The 18229-nt window shown below is 44.4% G+C and overlaps 1 long non-coding RNA gene across 2 annotated transcripts in view; it reads left to right on the forward strand.

Annotated features, from left to right (window-relative positions):
• LOC126639888 (uncharacterized) overlaps positions 1-17031 on the forward strand; it is a 40652-nt gene extending 23621 nt beyond the window's left edge. For both annotated transcript variants that reach the window (XR_007628900.1, XR_007628902.1), the window contains 2 exons: positions 16617-16750; positions 16958-17031. This is a non-coding gene — a long non-coding RNA (uncharacterized LOC126639888). The remainder of the gene's footprint in view (positions 1-16616; positions 16751-16957) is intronic.
• The last annotated feature ends 1198 nt before the right edge of the window (positions 17032-18229 follow it).

Raw genomic sequence — 18229 nt, forward strand, 5'->3', positions numbered from 1 at the left:
TACATCAAGTATCTCATCTCCCCTTTTCACGACATCTTGATATGGTTAATTTTGGCTAAGCCTCTAAGGGTTATCAGGCAACTCCGGATTACTCATTCCTTTTGCTTTTCCCCTACTACCTCCTAACCTTTAATGTCCTCCTCCTGCATTCTGGTCCCAGGGACATATTTTGAAATTCTGCTGCATGTATAATGAGTATAAAATGTTCCTCTAGGAGCTGGAGCAAGCTCAGATGTTTGGGTACAGTAGGCCCATTCCGACACAACAAGCCTACGCTCAAGCTGTGATCCCAACAGAGAAGAAAGCGTTTCAGGTCTGAGCTGCTCTCATCCAGTGAGCTACTGCCATATCAGCTCCGCTCCGAGGAAGTGGAAGTACTTGCTTTTATTTATTTTTATCCTGTGGCATCAAAACGCCCCTGGTAAGAGAGGACAGAATGGGGAGGGGGGTGATGAAGGTTCTCACTCTTCGCTGCTGGGTCCCTGCTGCTGAGACAAAGTGCATTTCTTTTAGGCAACATGTAGGTTATTGTGAGAATACAGGTTTTCTGGTTGACAAAATAGACATGAAAGTCAAAGGCACCAAAAAAAGAAAAAAAAAAAAAAAAAGAACAGAGAGAGAAGAAAGGGAAAAAAAAAAGAAAATTACAGATGACACGAGGCCAAATGCTGCCCTTGGTGATGAGCACCTTGAGCACCTGATGAGCTGCTCTGGCGGTAGTCGAAGGGCCCTGCAGGCTTCACCTTTAACACAGCTGGAAACCTGGGGCCAAGGGTTCGCTCTAACAGCCAAAGCTTGCCCCTGGGCTCACACTGAAGTGAAGGGGCCCATCCTGTCCCCAGCTTCTGGTGCTCTGCCTCATCCTAGAAGCGACAGAGAAATCAGCCGCCCCTTCCTCACTGCCCCCACCCCAGGGAGAACTTGGACAGGCAGCTGGTCAAACGAAAAGCCAGGACTATAAGGCAGTGATGGTGTCGTGCAGCCAGAGAGCTGCTGGAGCTCCAAGCCCGCTGCTCTTTGTGGGGGTGCAGGCTGCACAGTGGGGCTGTGTGCGCTCTCGGCACTCTGGTACCCAGGGAGGAGCGGGAGCAGGTGAAGGCATCTGCTTTGAGTGCTACAGGAAACTCAGGCAGGGCGCCTGAGGCGCCCCGTCCCCCTCGGCTTCATTCTCAAAGCCTGGAGGCTCCAAGATGGCTCGTCACCACTGGATGGAGCAAAAGAGGTGGGCGAAGACAGCCGAGGAAGCCTCCCGGGATGCTGGCTGGCTGGCTGCCTGTCCTGGCCCCGGCCCCGGCGCGGCTTCCAGGGAAGCTGTTAATAACTCAGAGCCTGCTTTCCCCTCTGCTCGCGGGGACGGGGCCCCTCGGGGTGCTCCCCCCCGCTCGCTGCCCAGCCTGCTGGCTCGCCAGCCCCCCTCTGCCACAGCTGCTGCCGCCGGCCGCCAGCTCTCCAGGTGCTCCACCGGCTGGAGACACCCCAATGGCCAAGAAGTCCTCGGCCGAGGGACCTGCACCGGCACCCGGCACATTTGCTGTGCCGAAGCAGCAGACTGTCTCAGGGAGGGCTGGGCATCGGCTCCAGGAGCTGTACGGCCCTCCTTGCAACCTCTTTCCGCCTGCAAGAGTCGGACAGGGTGCTCCCCGAGCCCCAGGCCACCGTTCAGCACAACTGCAGGGCTCTCCACACGAGCCCCACGTCGCGGTTTAGGCAGCTGGAGGAGCACAGGGCATCTTGTCGTGAAGGTCTCTCTTTCACTGTGCACCCTCAGCACCCTCAGGGAGAAAATTTCCTACCATTTCAGTGTAGTGCTGGAGCCTGGGGAGGTGAACCCTACTCTCCAAACTGGGAAGGGGGGATCTTGCAGGCAACAGCAAGGGTAAGGGAGCAGAAGATAGGTGCACCACCCCAAAGTGATGCCTGCTCAGGTCTGCCCACAGGATTTTGGTGCTTGCCTCTAGTCCATCCTTACCAGACAAGACCAACCTGATTTCTTCAAAGCTGTAACATGGTCAGACTCGGCAACATTTTGTTGATACACCGTATTGGTATCAAATCTCAGAGAACTTGTATTTTTCCCTGTTTCTTCCATCAAAGAAGTCCTAAGCTAGTCGATTAATGTAAGAACTCATAACTCATTTCACAGGAGAATAGGACCCTATTTAAGGCAGGAGTGGTTTTTGGTGTTTTTTTTTGGTGGTTGGTTTTTTTTTTTTTTGTTTTTTTTTTTTTTTTTTTTGGTAAAACTTAGGAAAATAAGAGCTGTAATTATCAGCCTTAGACAGCCAAGCATCATGGAAAATTTTACCTCAAATGGTGAATGTTCAGCCAAGTTAGAATATAACAAAGGAGGAATTTATAATAGAAAATCTCCGGCAATGCTGTTTACAGTCTTTGGTACTCATTAGTGCCTGTGTTTTCAGTAATGCTGTAATTCATTCTATAATATGATACTATGATATGATACTGTTTCAGCAGGCAGTAGCCATCCCCTAGGAAGAAAGTTCCATTGAACAAGAAACAAATGTATTGTACTATATACTTTTTAGGCCATATGCACTGGAGTGGTCAGGTATAAAAATACACAGCATCCCTTCAAACCGAAATCTTCCTTATTACTGATCTTAAATATCCAAGTCCAGAAAGGGAAACATCTCCCAGTGGCTTGCAAAAAGGTGAGAGAAACCATCTGAGATACAACTTGTCATGGTATTACATTTCTTCAGTTCCCAGTGTACAAACATGGTTGTCAGTGAAATTTTTAACTGCTGGGATTTTTCAAATTTATACAAATTACAAATTATTCAAAATACAACAAATTTATCACATATAGTGGTCTGTAATATAAATGTATTTGAAAATTAGATGGATGCAACAAGAACAACCTTATATCCTTTAGCATGTAACAGTTTATGGTATATTTCTCACTATTGTATATTCTTTCTTTACAATAAACATATTTCCATACCACATATTTCAGCAAGTATTTTTAACCTAATCTGTTGAAAATATTGTAAGGATTGCATCTAGTGGGGTTATTGAATGCGTTTATTGAAAGTATGAATAATTGTATTTGATAGAACATTAAAATTAGTTAGTGTTAACCAGACAAGACAAGAATTAAAATAGAAAATCTAAAAGTGATATGATTAAGGTAAAGAAAATGAAATGTCTTCCTAAGCCAAAACAATTGCAATAAAATAGTTACAATAAAAATACTAATGAAAACTAAGGGATGTAAAAGCTGGGGAGATAGAATGGGATAGAAGTGAGCCAGTATTGCAGCAGCCAGAGTAGTTTTGTTAATGTGGAGGACTCATGTTTAATATCCAGTGTTCTCCTGTGCCCAGAAGAGATGTGAAGCTGCATCACAACCCTGTTCAGGCAACACTGACATGGGAAATGTGAAACCCTACAGGTTTCATTGAAGCTGAACCTCCTTGTCCTCAGTGACTGCTCTGTCCACTGTGCTATTGAATGAAAGTGAATGCCTTGTCCTTGATTTTATAGGAAGTCTTCCCCTTTTTAGCAGATACCTGAATCTTCTGACTACACTAAAACAGCTAGCAATGAAAATGATGGGACTGGATTGTCTACCATGTTCTGATGTACTTCTTTCAGCTGAAAGTTTGTGGCAAAAATGACTTGAATTTGTAAATATGTTTGAGCTGTCCTGAAACCTAATTTATGGAAGCCCCTGCTCTTTTCCAAAATATGATATGATGATGATAAGACTTATGATAACAGCTGTTATTGTTCAGGTCACTATGAGCATTTTCTTATTTCTTCCTGTACATAACTTTTTTTACTGCTTCCTATTTCTTTACATTACTGCAACATATTATTTTACATATATTTTCCTATCTATTCTGTTTCCTCCTCTCCACTGCAACACTTGATGGTGCCCTCATGGCTTTGTATATCCTCAGGTGCACAGCTACACATCCCATGACTTCTTTTTATATTGCCTGGGACAAATCTTTCACAGTGTTACTCTGGTTTTTCTCAGGTGTGATGCCAATGAAATCAACTTGCATCAACAGACCCGTGCAACCATGGAAAAAGCAGAGCCCTTATCAGTATAATGCCTTGATATATTTTTTCTTTCATAATGTCTTTCTCATCGCATATCTTTATTTACAGTTTCCTTTTTTTTATTTCTCTGCACCTCATTTTTACAAACCTGACTTCTTTACATTCATTAGCCATCACTGTGGTCTATCTGATTGAGACAGCTGTGCCGAGACGGGGGATTTTGAAATATTACTGTAAAAAGCTGGAAGCTTTTTGCCACACTTGTATTCATTTTAGTGGTTATCACTGTAACAGTTAACAAAAGACACAAAGACATCCATACCCAAAACAGCATATGAAGATTTAATTTTTTTTTTTAAATGGCACATACATTTAAATAGCTCTTACTTTTCCCATTTGGCAAGGCCATTGTTGTGGCTAATGTATGTATTTCTGAAAACAATGATACATTTCCAGTAGTATCTTCCACAATTTTTTTTCAATGAGCAATAAAAGAGGTTGAGGTGGGATGTGTTTTATCCCACCACATTATATCATTCCTCTTTTTCCTCTTTGTTGGATGGCAATCAGGAACCCTCATGCCAAGCTTGGGAAGCAACAGCATCTGGCTCCTTGGCAGATTCTGCAGGCGGTCTTGTTGCCAGCCTTTAAGCTGTGTCTGGGTCTGCTGCATGGTTTGGCTGCAGATGGGCTCTCTGGGTTGCCTTGTGCTTATGGGTGCCAGTTTTGGCTTACCTTTGATTCTGAGGACTTTACTCATTTTTATTCATTTGTGAATAAGGACCCATCCAAATGCTTCATGAAACCAATATCAGAGTGTACCGATATTTAAAATGAAAAGGGAAGGAGGCTGCCTCCCTTCCCCCTCCCCAGGATGAAACATTATAATAGCATCTGCAAATGGATCTGGATCTATCAGTATTTCCATTATAAATCAGAGGCTTAGAGCTTAGCCATGAATATTCCTCCCAGAATGAAATGCAATGCGACCACTTGTATCAAAACAGCAGCGAAGGTTTTTTCAGACCACCTAGGCATTCCCACACTTACTTTCCCTTCCTTCCAGGGGACTGTTTTGAAGACACTACAGCCTAACATCAAGGATACATTCAAAAACCTCTGTACGGCAGAAAAAAATGCTTCTTGCTGATGTTTCTGGATGTTGAGGTTCAATACGGTTTCAAAGCCACTTACGGGAGCAGTGCCTAGGCCTGGAAGAAAAACTTTGAAATCAGAGGCTTGGTGGACACTGAGGGAGCTGTGGCTGTGAACAAAACCTTCCTACCTGTCCCAACTGCAGACCCCCAAAGGCTGGGAGGGGTGCAGCAGGGAAGCACTGTACGCATCTCCTGCTTCAGCGCTTGCTATCAGCTCCTGCCATGCTAGAGGTGAGACCCAGTCTGGACACCCTTTGGCCCGGATTTGGGAACCCAAACACCCCTCTGGCAGGAGCAGTCTCTCCTGGAGAGGATGGGGGGATTAGCAGGGTGTGGGAAGGCTGTGCTCCCTAATCGGAGGTGTCAGGCTGTTGTCAGGGGGGAGCCAAGTGCCTCTGCCCAGCCAGCGAGTGTGGATACCGCTCAGCACAGATGGCCAGGGGGGTCTGCCCAATTACCAAATTAAGCCTTCAAAACACGATATGACTCCTAGCATTTTGGAAGGAACCTTCCTGGACACCAGACTTCAGTGCCTGCGCCTCCACATGCACAGCCGGACCAGGGACGGCTGCTTTCAGTCATCTTGGGATGGGCGCCTTTAAGGCAGCTTGATTCATTTGGGGAGTAACATTTCTGCTGAGTCAGGGGATATGCAAAGACCAGGCATCCCAGAGAAGTGGGTGGGATGGGGCTGGAGGGAGCAGGGGAGTGCGAGGTGTTTCCTGGCACCCTATCAGGGTGTACATACGGTAACACAGGTGACAGTGCTTGGGGAACAGGGCATTTCCCCTGCCTATGACTGGGCCCTCTCAGTAATGCCAGATACTGGGCAATGCTGGGTCACAGCTGTCTGTGCTGATTCCCAACATGACCCTGTTTCCCTGCTGAGTGCTTCTAAGTGAGCTCCGAGCAGCCAGCCAGGCACTGGGGACAATGCACAGCAAAACCTCTCCTAATTACAACAGAATCCACGGGCAGAAGTTCCAGAGCCGACAATGACAGAAAAAAAATTAGAGTAAAAAGACCCAGCAACACTTTTTCAAAAGGCTATTTCTACTTTTCTCTTTGCTATATGCAATGTAAAATACCAGTGCACAAAATTTTATACCTGTGAATATATGCTGAAGGATTCATGTCAGTGACACAGTGTTACACGAAATCCAGCTAAACATAACGCAACATTCAAAGCATCAGCATTTCTGGTGTCCCTTGCTTCTGTTTTTAAACCTGTTTTTTCCTTTCCATATTGCCCTGCAGTCTATAGGCAGTCCCTGCACATGATTTATAGTAATCCTTCCTGTGAAGTCTTTTACAAGATTCATCTTTCCACAATCCTTTGTCACAATCTTTCTTACAATCTTATGTTCTTGCAGTCTTTCTTAAATGCATCAAGGCAGGATGTAAAAAAGTTAAACCACAACAAAATTGTTACAGATTCTCTTTCGCAGGTTATTTGAGGAAGGGAAGCAATTCACCTTTAAAATGAGTGATGCTCTTGGTCTGGTGGAAGGCTTAAACATCCATGCAGTTCCAAGTACGGGAGGAAGCTACCTGCATTTGACGAAATTACTTGCCGTTTAAATTAAAGCGCTTAATACGTTTGAAATGTCAGGTCTCATTTTTACATGTAGGTCAGAACCTTGTCTGAAGTTAATTTCTTTTTTTGGCTGCTAAGAGCATACATTACAGATCAAAATTATAACCAAGTAATCGGTTAGTCTCCTTAATGTGAACCTCTCCCCTCTCCTACATGAGTAGTAACAGAATTCATAAGGAAATCACACACTAGCATTAAAAATAAAAGCTAATATTATCTCAAAAAAAGACTCCAACATGACCAAAGACTGAGGATCCAAATAACAGAGCAGGTTAAGTGCTGAAAAACAGACCTGGTGAATATTTGTTCAAATGCCATTTGAATTCTCATTCCATGCTGTGTCTTCTGGATATTTCCTTAGGGAAGTGAGGATTGACTATTGTTGGAGTGGTTGGTTGCTCTTTGTAATGTCCTTCTTCACATAAAAAACACGAATGTTTATGAGTTTGTGGTATTTCCTTGTTTACTGTTCTCTTTGACAAGTTTCACCTACCCAGAGAGAAACAGAAAGGGTACTGTGTGGTTTAGGTGATCAACTCAATAGTATGAGGGGTGAATGGCAAATAAGAAACTGTCGACTCAAACAGCTCATAAATAAGGCACAAGATGAAAATCATGAGTCTGAACCATTGACAGCCAAAAGTAAAAATATACCAAAAACTTCACGAATATGCTCAATGCAATTCCAACTGGTCCATCAATCATTCACCAACAGAAGTGCTACAACCATGGCAAATAATATTTAAACAATAGTATTACTATTACTAGCTCTGTTGTGCATGACTGCTGTCTGACAGAGGAGGGTCAGGCAGGGATGTCCTGTCCTTAGTTTAGAACATGTCAGAGATGCCCCACAGAGATGCCTACTAGACCACGCTGCACACCCAGAGCCACCTCTCCCATCTCAGGTCATTGTTACACAAGCGAAAAAGTACAGGATTCAGTTATTGCTGCTGGTGGTTTGTTGTGGACGTAGGCACAGTGGTTGAGCAAGGCATCTTTATTGCTGCCTCACTGTCCAGTTTCTAGTGGGCCAAAGAGCACAGTACAAAAGCTGTCATCCCACTTGGCTCTCATTGCTCTCATTTTTTGGCACTAACAGCTGAGGCTAAGGACTGAATGAACACAGGAGATGAATCCTGCTTTGAAAGCTTGCAGATCAGGGCTGAGGCATGTTGGAAGAGCAATGTGAGATGCCTGCACATCTTTTTCCTGCATCGTCCTATTCTCTAGGTAAACAAGGAAAGATCCTCTAGGGCTGTGGGTTCTTCTGACAATTTTGGTATTCTTGATGATGGTTTGAGGAGGTGGTAGGGTGTAAAAACCATTGTGAAGGAAGAGGAACTTCTAGAGCAGACTGGTCTTGAGCCTAAAAGCATCCCCTTGATTTCTTGTCCACAGGTAGCGTTTTGGTGGGGGAGATTTGGAGAAAGCCCATGTCAGATATTTTATTCATTCTTTAGTTTGATTTGCAAGCTGTGCTTTGCCCTGCTTTGAACAGTCGTCATCCATAGGGTGTTTAACCCTCTCCTTATATTTACAATTGGGCCTGTCTTTTTCATTTCCCTTCCGTGGTGTTTTACCTGCAAACTTAAGGCTCTTGCCATTTGCCAAGACACATCCTCAACTCCTCACTGGGCAACGATGCACGCACTCATGAGCAGCATCTGCTCCTTTATGTGCCTGGAACAAGCAAAACTTGGAAAGTGGGAAGAGCCGTGTAGTGCAGCCCGATGTATGCAGAACTGGGGTATTTGCCTCACAGCAAGCCATCCATGTGTGTGTTGGCCCTGCAAAGTGACAGAAGCCCTGCGTGGCTCCTGTGCCTCCCCATTTTATTCTATGTTCCAGCTAGGGCAAGGCAGCCCAGCATGCATCGAGTCTCTGCTGGGCCTGGGTTCCTGAAGCGGAGGAGCCACCAGACAAGAGCACAAGTAAAACAATTGAAGTAAGTCTCCAGGTTTCAATAGTTTGTTTGGGGTTTCTGTTGTTTTCTTTTCCCCTTTTCTACTGGGTGAGGTGCCTCTTGTTTTTGTTTTCCACAGGTTTGGCAAACATTTTGCTTTTACAGTTCGAGCTCTGACCAGTCACTGAGCTGCATATAGACTTTGCTTAGCTTTTGACTTGCATATTAAACAAGAATTCAGAAATAAAAGAGATGTTATTAGCGTTTGGACTTTCTGATTTTGGAGTCAATGGGAGCTTTGTTCTCCATTCCTGTCGGAGAAGAGAGAGCAGACTGCCTCCTGTTAACATTGTAACCCCATGAGTTTGCTCTTGAACCCCAAACCAGGTACGTGCCGCCCATCTGACCTCTTCCACAGCCCTGCTTTCAGTCCCTGGCAAGAAAAACCTTTCTGTTAGGTTCCACAGCAGCAGGATAAGATCCAGGATGTTTAAATCCTCAATACTTTCTGTTATTTCCTGACAATACCCAATTCATTGGTCCAAGATTTGAATACAGATCTTCCTCGCACCATTTCACAAAAGGCTTGGATCCCAAGAATAGAAGAAACCACTGCAATACAACAAGGACATATAAATATGAATGTCAAACTGCCCCATCAATGAAATGCTTTAAAATGCAGGGAGTGCCATGGTGCAGTGGGCCACAGCAACACAATGAAATGATAATGAGGACAAGCGGAGATGAAGACCACCCACCAGTAGTTTTATGACTGTGACTTGGAACGACATTTCTCAGCGGGGCCATTGCGACTGGACGCCATTGTCATTTTTAGCACATGCTAAAGTAGCAATTGTGCAGAGACATTTCAACAGTTGCCTCTGACAAACAGCAGCCAGACTATTTATGAACAACCCCCAACCCCATTCTTGTGTGTTTGGCTGCATCTGTAGGTAGGAAAGAGTGGAAGACTGCTACTTTGTTCTGACAGGTTTTCCCATAGTCACTGTCTGCTACTCCTTGCATATGCTTAATTTTCTGAGGATTTACGCTGGATTTACGCTGGTCCCTTCCTAGGCAGAGTTAATCTTCTCTTACACAAGCTTCTACCCCACTTACACTGTAGTGGGTTAGTAGCCTCCTTCATGTTCCCTTGTGTTTATCCTCCTTTCCTTAAAAAACCCCCAATATTTAGAATTAGGGTGTCAGAGCAAACTTTTCTAGGGCTTGGCTGTGCACTTAGAACAAAACTTGGGGTTTTGAAGAATAAAGAAGATGATGTAAACACGAGGCATGAATATGTTCCTGATATGTTGGTTCACCCTGACAGGGAGGTGCATGTGCTGGATCAGAGCACCTCCCAGGTGTCCTGGCTTAGGTTTCTGCCTCTCCATCCCCAAGTGCTGCCACTCATTTTCTTGGCAACTCTCACCAACACCTCACCTCCAGCGCAGGGCACAGGGAGTGCAAACAGGGTGTAGGAGAATTTTCTCCCACCCAACTTCCATGCCAGAAACAATTTGGCTCAAGATTTGGGTAAGCAACAAGTTTTCAAAACAATGATCCAAATGCAAATCTTTTCTGTTTTGTAACCCTGATAGAAAATTACCAAATCACATTTAAAAAATGCAGCCTTTTAGGTTTGTTCACTGTTTCATAAATATCTGCAGATTTCACAGCACTGTACCAGCTTGCCTTTAAGGCTTTATTGTATTAAGAAACTCATCTGAAAAGCAGTTGATAACTAATATATTCTTAATCTGTCACTCTTCAGATCCTGTCATAAAATGTGTAACTGAGAGAAGCTGTTCACGTTAACGTGCCACCATATCAGGTCATCACTCCCAAAGCTTTCATCAGAGGATGTCGCTGAAAGGTGCCATCTTCATAGCCAAGATATGCCTAATTTATCCATTAGGCATTCCTTCAGTAGTCAATTAAAGTGAGCATGATTATTTTTTGTAACTGTCTATGTTTTACCAAGGAGACAGCTATAGCATGGCTCAGAAAATAAGCACTCATGTTGTTCTCCGTGGCCTGTGCAGAAAAAAATATGGCTAATTGGCATGCACATGATGGTAGAGGAAGCTGACTCAGAGCAAGCTGTTGGTGCTTCTGGATTGTCAGATTTAAGGGACTGCAGGAGCACTGAGAGGTCTCCAGCGTGGACCAGAGAACACTGCATGTGTGGGTGTTGCTCTAGGTGTTGTACAACCTCTTTAAAGAAAAGAAAAAGGGAGTAAGGTATTCATCCCTGAAAGACAGGATGAAAAACAGGAGCTTGAGAGGGAGAAGGAGGGGAAGAGTGATCCACAGCAAACAGAGGTACATAGCTGAAGGCACAAGGAGACAGGCACAGTATGTGGAGGGCATTGCACATTCAGGTCTGCTTTTATCTTACCAAAGCTTTGGGAGGAGGCCTGAGACACCTCCCTGAGACATACCTTAGGTAACCTATGAAGGCAATGGACAGATAGATTGGAAGGCAGCAATTTAATAAGACAATTCAATAAGCCTTGGATAAGAGTATCTCCTGGAGCCATCTATCTCTTTATGTCCAGCCTTGAAAAGTGTCTGTCCTGCACTATCACAAATGCATAGATATGGAGCAGGCAGCTAACTTCCCTGGCTCAGGAAGTTTCTTATCAAAATCTTCATGAGACAAAAAACCACAAAATATCTAGTGGAAGCTGAGTGGAACAGGAGCTCCTGGATCATATCATAGTCAGGTAACGATGGTGGCTCTGTGGGAGAGGCATCCTCTGCCTCTGTTACTCCCCTGTATAGCTCCTGTGCTGGGCCAATAGCTCAGGGCTGGCAGCAGAGCTCTTGAGCCAGAGGACTGTCTGTGAAATCCAGACTTCTGTTTCTGTAAGTAAGAGAACCAGCAAGGCCTGCACCATGAAGTTATGAAGACCGACTGCATCCAACCCAATCCCATCCCACTGCAGTGCTGAGAGGTCCCTGGACAGCAAGTATTGTCTTCTGCTTGGGCACCTCATTCTTATCTCAGCTTTCCAAGGCACAAGGTAGGGAGGCAGTGTCCACTGGTTCTCTGCCATGAACAAGGTTCTGGTTTGTAAACACAGGGTAGGTAACTCAGCCTTTCTGTGCAACACAGCTTTCCAGCTATAAAGCCAGTGGTTCTACAAAGGCTGTAGAAGTAATTGAGAATAGTGCAGGAAACTGCAATTTTCCGTTCCTCTTGGTCTTTGAAATCACTACTCCTTGCACTATCCCCTGATGTCTCTGAAATTTTAGTTAATGAGTACTTTGGTTTGCAGTGGAAATGTGCAGGCACAGAGCAGTCATCTTTCATACCTCGTGGGATATTTGCTATTGTGTAGAAAGAAGAAGAGTCACCTCCCAGAAAGTTCAGCAGAATATGCCTGGCAATAACATTGACAATAGCATTGATAATAGCCGGGTGTGAATCCTCAGACTGATGTTTTCAGGTCTCAGAGCCTACGCTTCCTTGTCTGTCTGGTTAGTTAAAAGTTTATCTATGGTGCTAGCCTAAGTGAGATCATAGAAACCCATAAATGTGCACCAAGACACCCAGCAAGATCTCGTGGTGAGGCCTGTCAGGTGTCATCATCTGACAGATTTCCCGGTTGAGGCACATGTTGGTGAAGTGGCACGTCCAACAGTGTGCAGAAAAATTTCAGGTAGAACTGAGAAGGGAACTCAGTAACTTCGGCTTGAAGTTCCTTGCCATAACCCTCACTCCTCCTTACTCCTCATCCTTCCTCCTCCCTGAATCCCCATTCTTTTTAGTGCCTTAATGTATAGATTAAGTGGGCCTTATGAAGAGGACACATTATTGGAAAATGCTGTATGTTTAAATTCAGCATAGCTGTGAAAACAGACAACAAGAAATGGGATTACAAACAGTCAAGCAAGTTCACACATGTTAGTTATGTCCAAAGAGAGTTGCTCTCTTTTGTTACAGTGTGCTCCACTCATCTGTGCAGCTGTGCATCTGGCCTTTTGTTTCTCTACCTATTCTCATAGGTGACTGTTGTAATGAGGAATGACAGAGATGAGGAGCTGACAAGCAGAAACCACCCGAATCGGGTGAAGCGTGGGACTTACATGAATAAGGCACTTGAAGCAAGGGAATCTGGAAAAGATATTCAAATATATACGAATACATAAATATTATGAGCAACACTTATCATTATGTCAGCTTTGCTTTCCAGCAGACCTCTGTACGCATTTAGCCTCATCCTCTAGCAAATCTCTCCTGTTTATTCTGCGTGCGTCCAGGTACCATGGAGGAGACTACACAGTTACCTCTGTTCGAGCACCTGATCACCAACGTTCAGCTGGTCCCTCCTCTGGACTGTGCTGAGCTTCCCTGTGTTCAGTGCAGCTTGTTCACTCTGCCAAACACAGATCAAGTCACCTAGTGCAGTATTGTTCAAACTCTGCGTCTGATCTCTAAATGGTGGGTTTGATACTTTGTAGGGGAGATTGGAGCCTGGCTGCCAAGAAATGTTTATTTTTGTATTCTTGCCTAATCATTGTCACAGATGATTCAGCAAGAGCAGAACTGCCACTCTGCCTGAAAAAAAAATCTGCTGGGGCTTGTTCTTGTTCAGTTTGGAGTAGAAATGAACAAAAACATATAAAAAGCCATCCTTGTGTTTCCAAAGGGTAATTTTCTGCATTTTCAGGGAGGAATATTGGGCTAAAATTGGTGAAACTGCATAGGTAGAAACATTATTAGCAAAATTAATAGCTTATGTAAACCAGGAATAATGTTTTCTGAGGGATGTTTTGCTGTCTGCAAAAACAAAGAGACCTAACAGGTACTTGCAATTCCACATCTTGATGTTATTTAGCCAATTTTCTCCTGCTATGAGGAGGTCAACAGTCATGTACCTTCTGTGTTGGACACTGTCAGGCCTTGTTTACTGTCATTAGAAGGTCCCAGGAGAAAACTGGTGAGGTTTTGGCACTTTGTGGCAGAGAAGAGAGCTACAGCTGCAGAACAGTTGTTGTCATAACACCTATTCATCATTATCCCTCCCATCATGAATCACCTCCTGATAACCAACCCCTATTTGTTTACATTCATCACATCTATAAAACATGTGCTTGCTTCCAGGAACCACATCTCTACCTGGGAAAACTCTGGCCGGTTTTGTGCCAGTATTTCTTCCTCAAATCCAGAAAATTCTCGAAATCTCTCTGCTGAGAGAACGGGGACAGCTTTTCAAATGTTTTGTTCACTTCCACTTAAAATTCAAACGGAGTATCTAAATTAGGAATGCTGCTACATTCCAGCTCAGAAAGCTGCAGTGCTCTGTTACAAAGAGGGGCTCCGTCTCCTCCTCATTGTCCAGAACCCTGTCTTTCTGGATCGTCTGCTCCATTCGCCTAGGTGGAAAGCTCGGTAGGGGGCCCATGTTGTACCCTTCCTTCTGTGTCTGGTACAGCATGGAGCACCATGTCAGCGATGCACTAATACACAAGAATAATCAGCTCATCAAATCAGCTTCATTAGCTGGAGCTCGAGAGCACAGCTCTGCTGCCCAGCCCTGCAGACACACAGCCTGCCTCACCATTCCATCTGCTGCAGCCGAGCAGGAGGGGTCTGCCCATTCGGCTGTTCACGCAGAAGTGCAAAAGCCCGGGACACTGGGGGTACTTCAAGCATGTGCCATGTTCCTGCCTGACACATGTCACTGGGGGACTGCTGCTCCTCCCCGTCTCTTGTATGTAAGACCAAATCCAACCCCAGAGGGCCAGCGATGAAGCTGTGAAAGTGAGGTTTTAGGCCACTAACGATTTTCCTGGGTTTTGCAGGGAGGGGAGTGGAGTCTAGTCCAAAAGATCTGCCTCTCATCCCTATTGCAACGCAGACTCCTGGAGGTTACCCCACACTGCTGGTGGGTGGCTGGGCAGTGGGGACCCTCTCTGGGAGAGAGGAGAGGTCGCAGTGCAGAGGTTGCTGGAAGATGGCTCACCCCCACAGCAGGCTCGGGGCTCTGTATTTCGATAGCAGGGGAGCGGGACACCAGCAGGTCACGAGTTTCACAGATTTGTTCACTGCTTGGAATTTCTGAGTGAGAGTATTTATGGACGGCTCTGGAGTTATTTTTATGGGAATGGCTCTGTAACTAAGCATTTCAGAAAAAAATCAGGCCACCATGTAGATGAAAAGGCAGGTGGAGAGGGCTTCACTTGAGTGTATTCAGCTTGGAAAGGGATGGGTATAAGCACCTAGCAGCCGCTTGCTATGAAAACCCCTAGGGCTGGTTATCTTCACAAATGTGCTTCTTCAAACAATGATGAATAATAAACACATGTATAAATCTCTCAGTCTTTGGTATTGCCAAGGGTCTGTGCATAAGTATCTGTTGCTTACACTGAAGTTCTCTCTCTTTCTCTCTGTGTATTTTTAGCATGGATGGAGATATAGTCTCAGAAAATGTAATGACATGTGACATGCAGGATTTGTATGTATCTAGGCAGTATGGGAATGTACCATGTAGGAGGAGATGTAACATACTGCTTGGCTTCTAATACCCATTACTTAAGCACAATAAGGCGCATTATGGAAGCAGATAAGGGGGCTCCCCATTGCGCCTAAGCATTAGAAGACATATGTTTATCCCATACCCATATTCTCTCTTTACTTTGTGTTATTACGTTTAAGTCACTTCATGCAATATTGGCTGAAGATTTACACTGGCTCGTCAGAAATGCTCTAGGCATTCACCTTTAGAAGACGATCAGTTTTCACAAGAAAACAATGATCAACTTGATCCCGCCTCCCCATGCCATTAACAAATATCTGCTAATGAGTCCAGTTGGATACCAATTTAATGCTATGGCAAATCATCTAATGTTCAGGAGAATTTTTAAGAGAGTCAAAAGGCACTGTTCTGTCCTGGAGTTACCTTTGTAACTCTAACAAGATGAGACAGTGAAGTTTTGCCTTGTAAGTGGTTCTAACAAAATGCTTTTTTCCAAAAAATAGCATGTTTAAGGAAGCATTAAATGTCCACAATATCTCTGCCACTGAGAGGAAGTGTCTCAAACAGAAGGGATCAGCCTCATCCCTCTCTCGTTTTCACATTGCAACCTGGTTTAACAGGAGCTGTAGCCTGCAAATGGATACAGAAGAGGTCTGGTAAAGGATCTTAATATCATAGTTCAAGCAAAACCGCCTATTTTCCTAACCGAGGTTTGAATTGCATTGTAAAGATAGACACTGGAACGGTTGACAGCTTTAACAAGAAAACTGTGACTGCAATCCTAGTGCAAACCATACATCTTGTGAGATCAAGTGGAATGCTCTGTACAGATGCCAAAAAGAGATGAATGTTTAAAGCCTGGCTTTTTTTTTTTTTTTTATTAGTAGTTAATGGTGTATATTTAGCACTGAAAAGATCATTTGACAGTCACATCAGTCTTGCCAGATATACAAGCAGAAGGAAACTCAAAAAACTCACGTTTGTGTGGGGTCTTTTTTTGTCTGAAATTTTAGGAGGAAACAACTTACCGGCTTGAACTCTGCTGAACTAGACGGAAAGGTTGCCACTGATTTCCATGGACTTTAGATCAACCATACGGAGGGGAAGCAGAATGCATGCTAGGATGTTTCCTTGGTTATTTGCCTGTCCTTTTAAATGGTATATGTGACATTTTAAAGTTCAGGTGTTAAAAAAGGAATGATAGCTTCATGAAGGGTTTGTCAGTGAACTGCAGAGTTTAGAAGGCTGTTAAAAATATGAATATAAATGTCTCTGTGCATACACACTACAGGGACAGAATTTAATTTAGCTGGAGCTGGTGGTACCTGACACTTTCTGCTATGAGAGCCTGTTTTCAGTTTTCTATAACTTTGCCAAGTTTTAACCATTCAGTGTCTACCTCACACTGAATATTTTGCATCTCTTGATTCCACCAGCAAGGTGATGAAAAGCTACCCAGTACTGCAGAATGGAGAAGGCAATCAGGGGATCTGGCCCCACAGGAGAGGGAGTAAATGACAGCGACAGAAACATGCCTGTGGACAAAGGAGGGGACAAAGTGAAATGGAAGGTAAATCAGATGGGGGCAGTTAGACATAACAGAGAGTGATGGGATGGGGTGAAGGGCTAGGCCATCAGGAGAGGCAGCGTGGGAGAGAAACACAGGAAAGGTTGAAGAATAAAAGACACCCAAAGCAATCTGAGCAGTAAATCCTTGAATCACGCATTCATCTTCTTTAGTTTTGTTTTTTTTTTTTTTTTTCCCTTTTTCCCCCAGGCTAAAGAAAATGATTTATGCAGCACCAAGCATAAGGGGGCCCCATTCTCCACTGGCTGGTAAGCATTGCTGTGAGGAACACAACGGCAGAAACAGCGAAGACAGGAGGTGCCTGTTGTCATTTCAAAAACCCTGGGAATGACTCACTGGTCAGACTGCTACCAAGAAGAAGAGTTACTTATCGCAACTGTTTGCTTTCTTTTCCTGTTGAGATTGCAGTTTTTATATTCATTTTCCAAGCCCTAGGAAGTGGCTACAGGACTACAGAAGCAGGCAGAAAAGCTGAAAACGGAAAGAGAGGGCAAGTACAGGGAGGTACGAACAAAGGCACACAGTGAAGAGGGAGACAAATCACAGATGAGGAATGAGAGCAAGTGAGAAAGTGTAGAGAGGGGAAGATTCATCAGATGGGGGACAAAAAGCCAGATAACAAAATCTCTCAGCAGTTTAACTCTACTACAATGCATGTGTATGTTCCCTGTACAAACATTTCTTCCCAGAGGTGCTTCATCTCCCAGCTACAGGGATGGGTGCAGAGTCAGTAGGAAGGACAGCTGGAGAAGTAGATGGTTTGATGTTATGTTGGAGGATGTACTCCTGTACACCACACCAGTAAAAACACTTGAGAAAAGTCCTGACTCTTGTGTTCTCTCACTCTCTAGCTGCTGATGTCCAGGAAGGCAGCACACATTTCCTTGTATTCTGACCACGGGACCAGAAGCCAGTCCCACCTGAAGTAGGGTAAAAGTTTCCCATGTTGAGGTCCACTGGCAGATTGTGTATCACATCGTTTTTGTGGAGCTGTTTACATGAGGTCCTGCTAACATGCACTCTCCTCTAGCAGCCTGTGCCTGCATGTGTCCCTGATCTGCAGATTAATGGTAAGATTATGCTTGTGGTAGCTGCCATGTTGCACTGCTGCTGGGAGACAGCATGAAGGCAAGGAGGGGTCCCTCATGCTCTAACGGCATTACCCATCACAGGAATTAGTGGAAGGGAGGTTATTTTGGAAGTGCAAGGAATCACACAATTCCGGTACAAATGTTTCCAGATGTTGCCCTTCCTGCATCTCTTCCAAATGGGAAAAGAAAGAGGGAAATGGTAGAGGGAGACTTCCGACCAACCCTATTAGCTTTTGCAAATGAGCTCTCTAACAAATACAAGCTTCTCCTCACAACATGGATTTTGCACACAGGAGGCATCAAGTTCATGGTCATGCCCCTGTCCATAGATGCCTGGAAAGGAACTGAGACAAAAGAAGAGGAACATAAA

The sequence above is a fragment of the Myiozetetes cayanensis genome, unplaced genomic scaffold (genome assembly GCF_022539395.1).
Source record: "Myiozetetes cayanensis isolate MyiCay16 unplaced genomic scaffold, myiCay2020 scf2-11, whole genome shotgun sequence".
Lineage (NCBI taxonomy): Eukaryota > Metazoa > Chordata > Aves > Passeriformes > Tyrannidae > Myiozetetes > Myiozetetes cayanensis.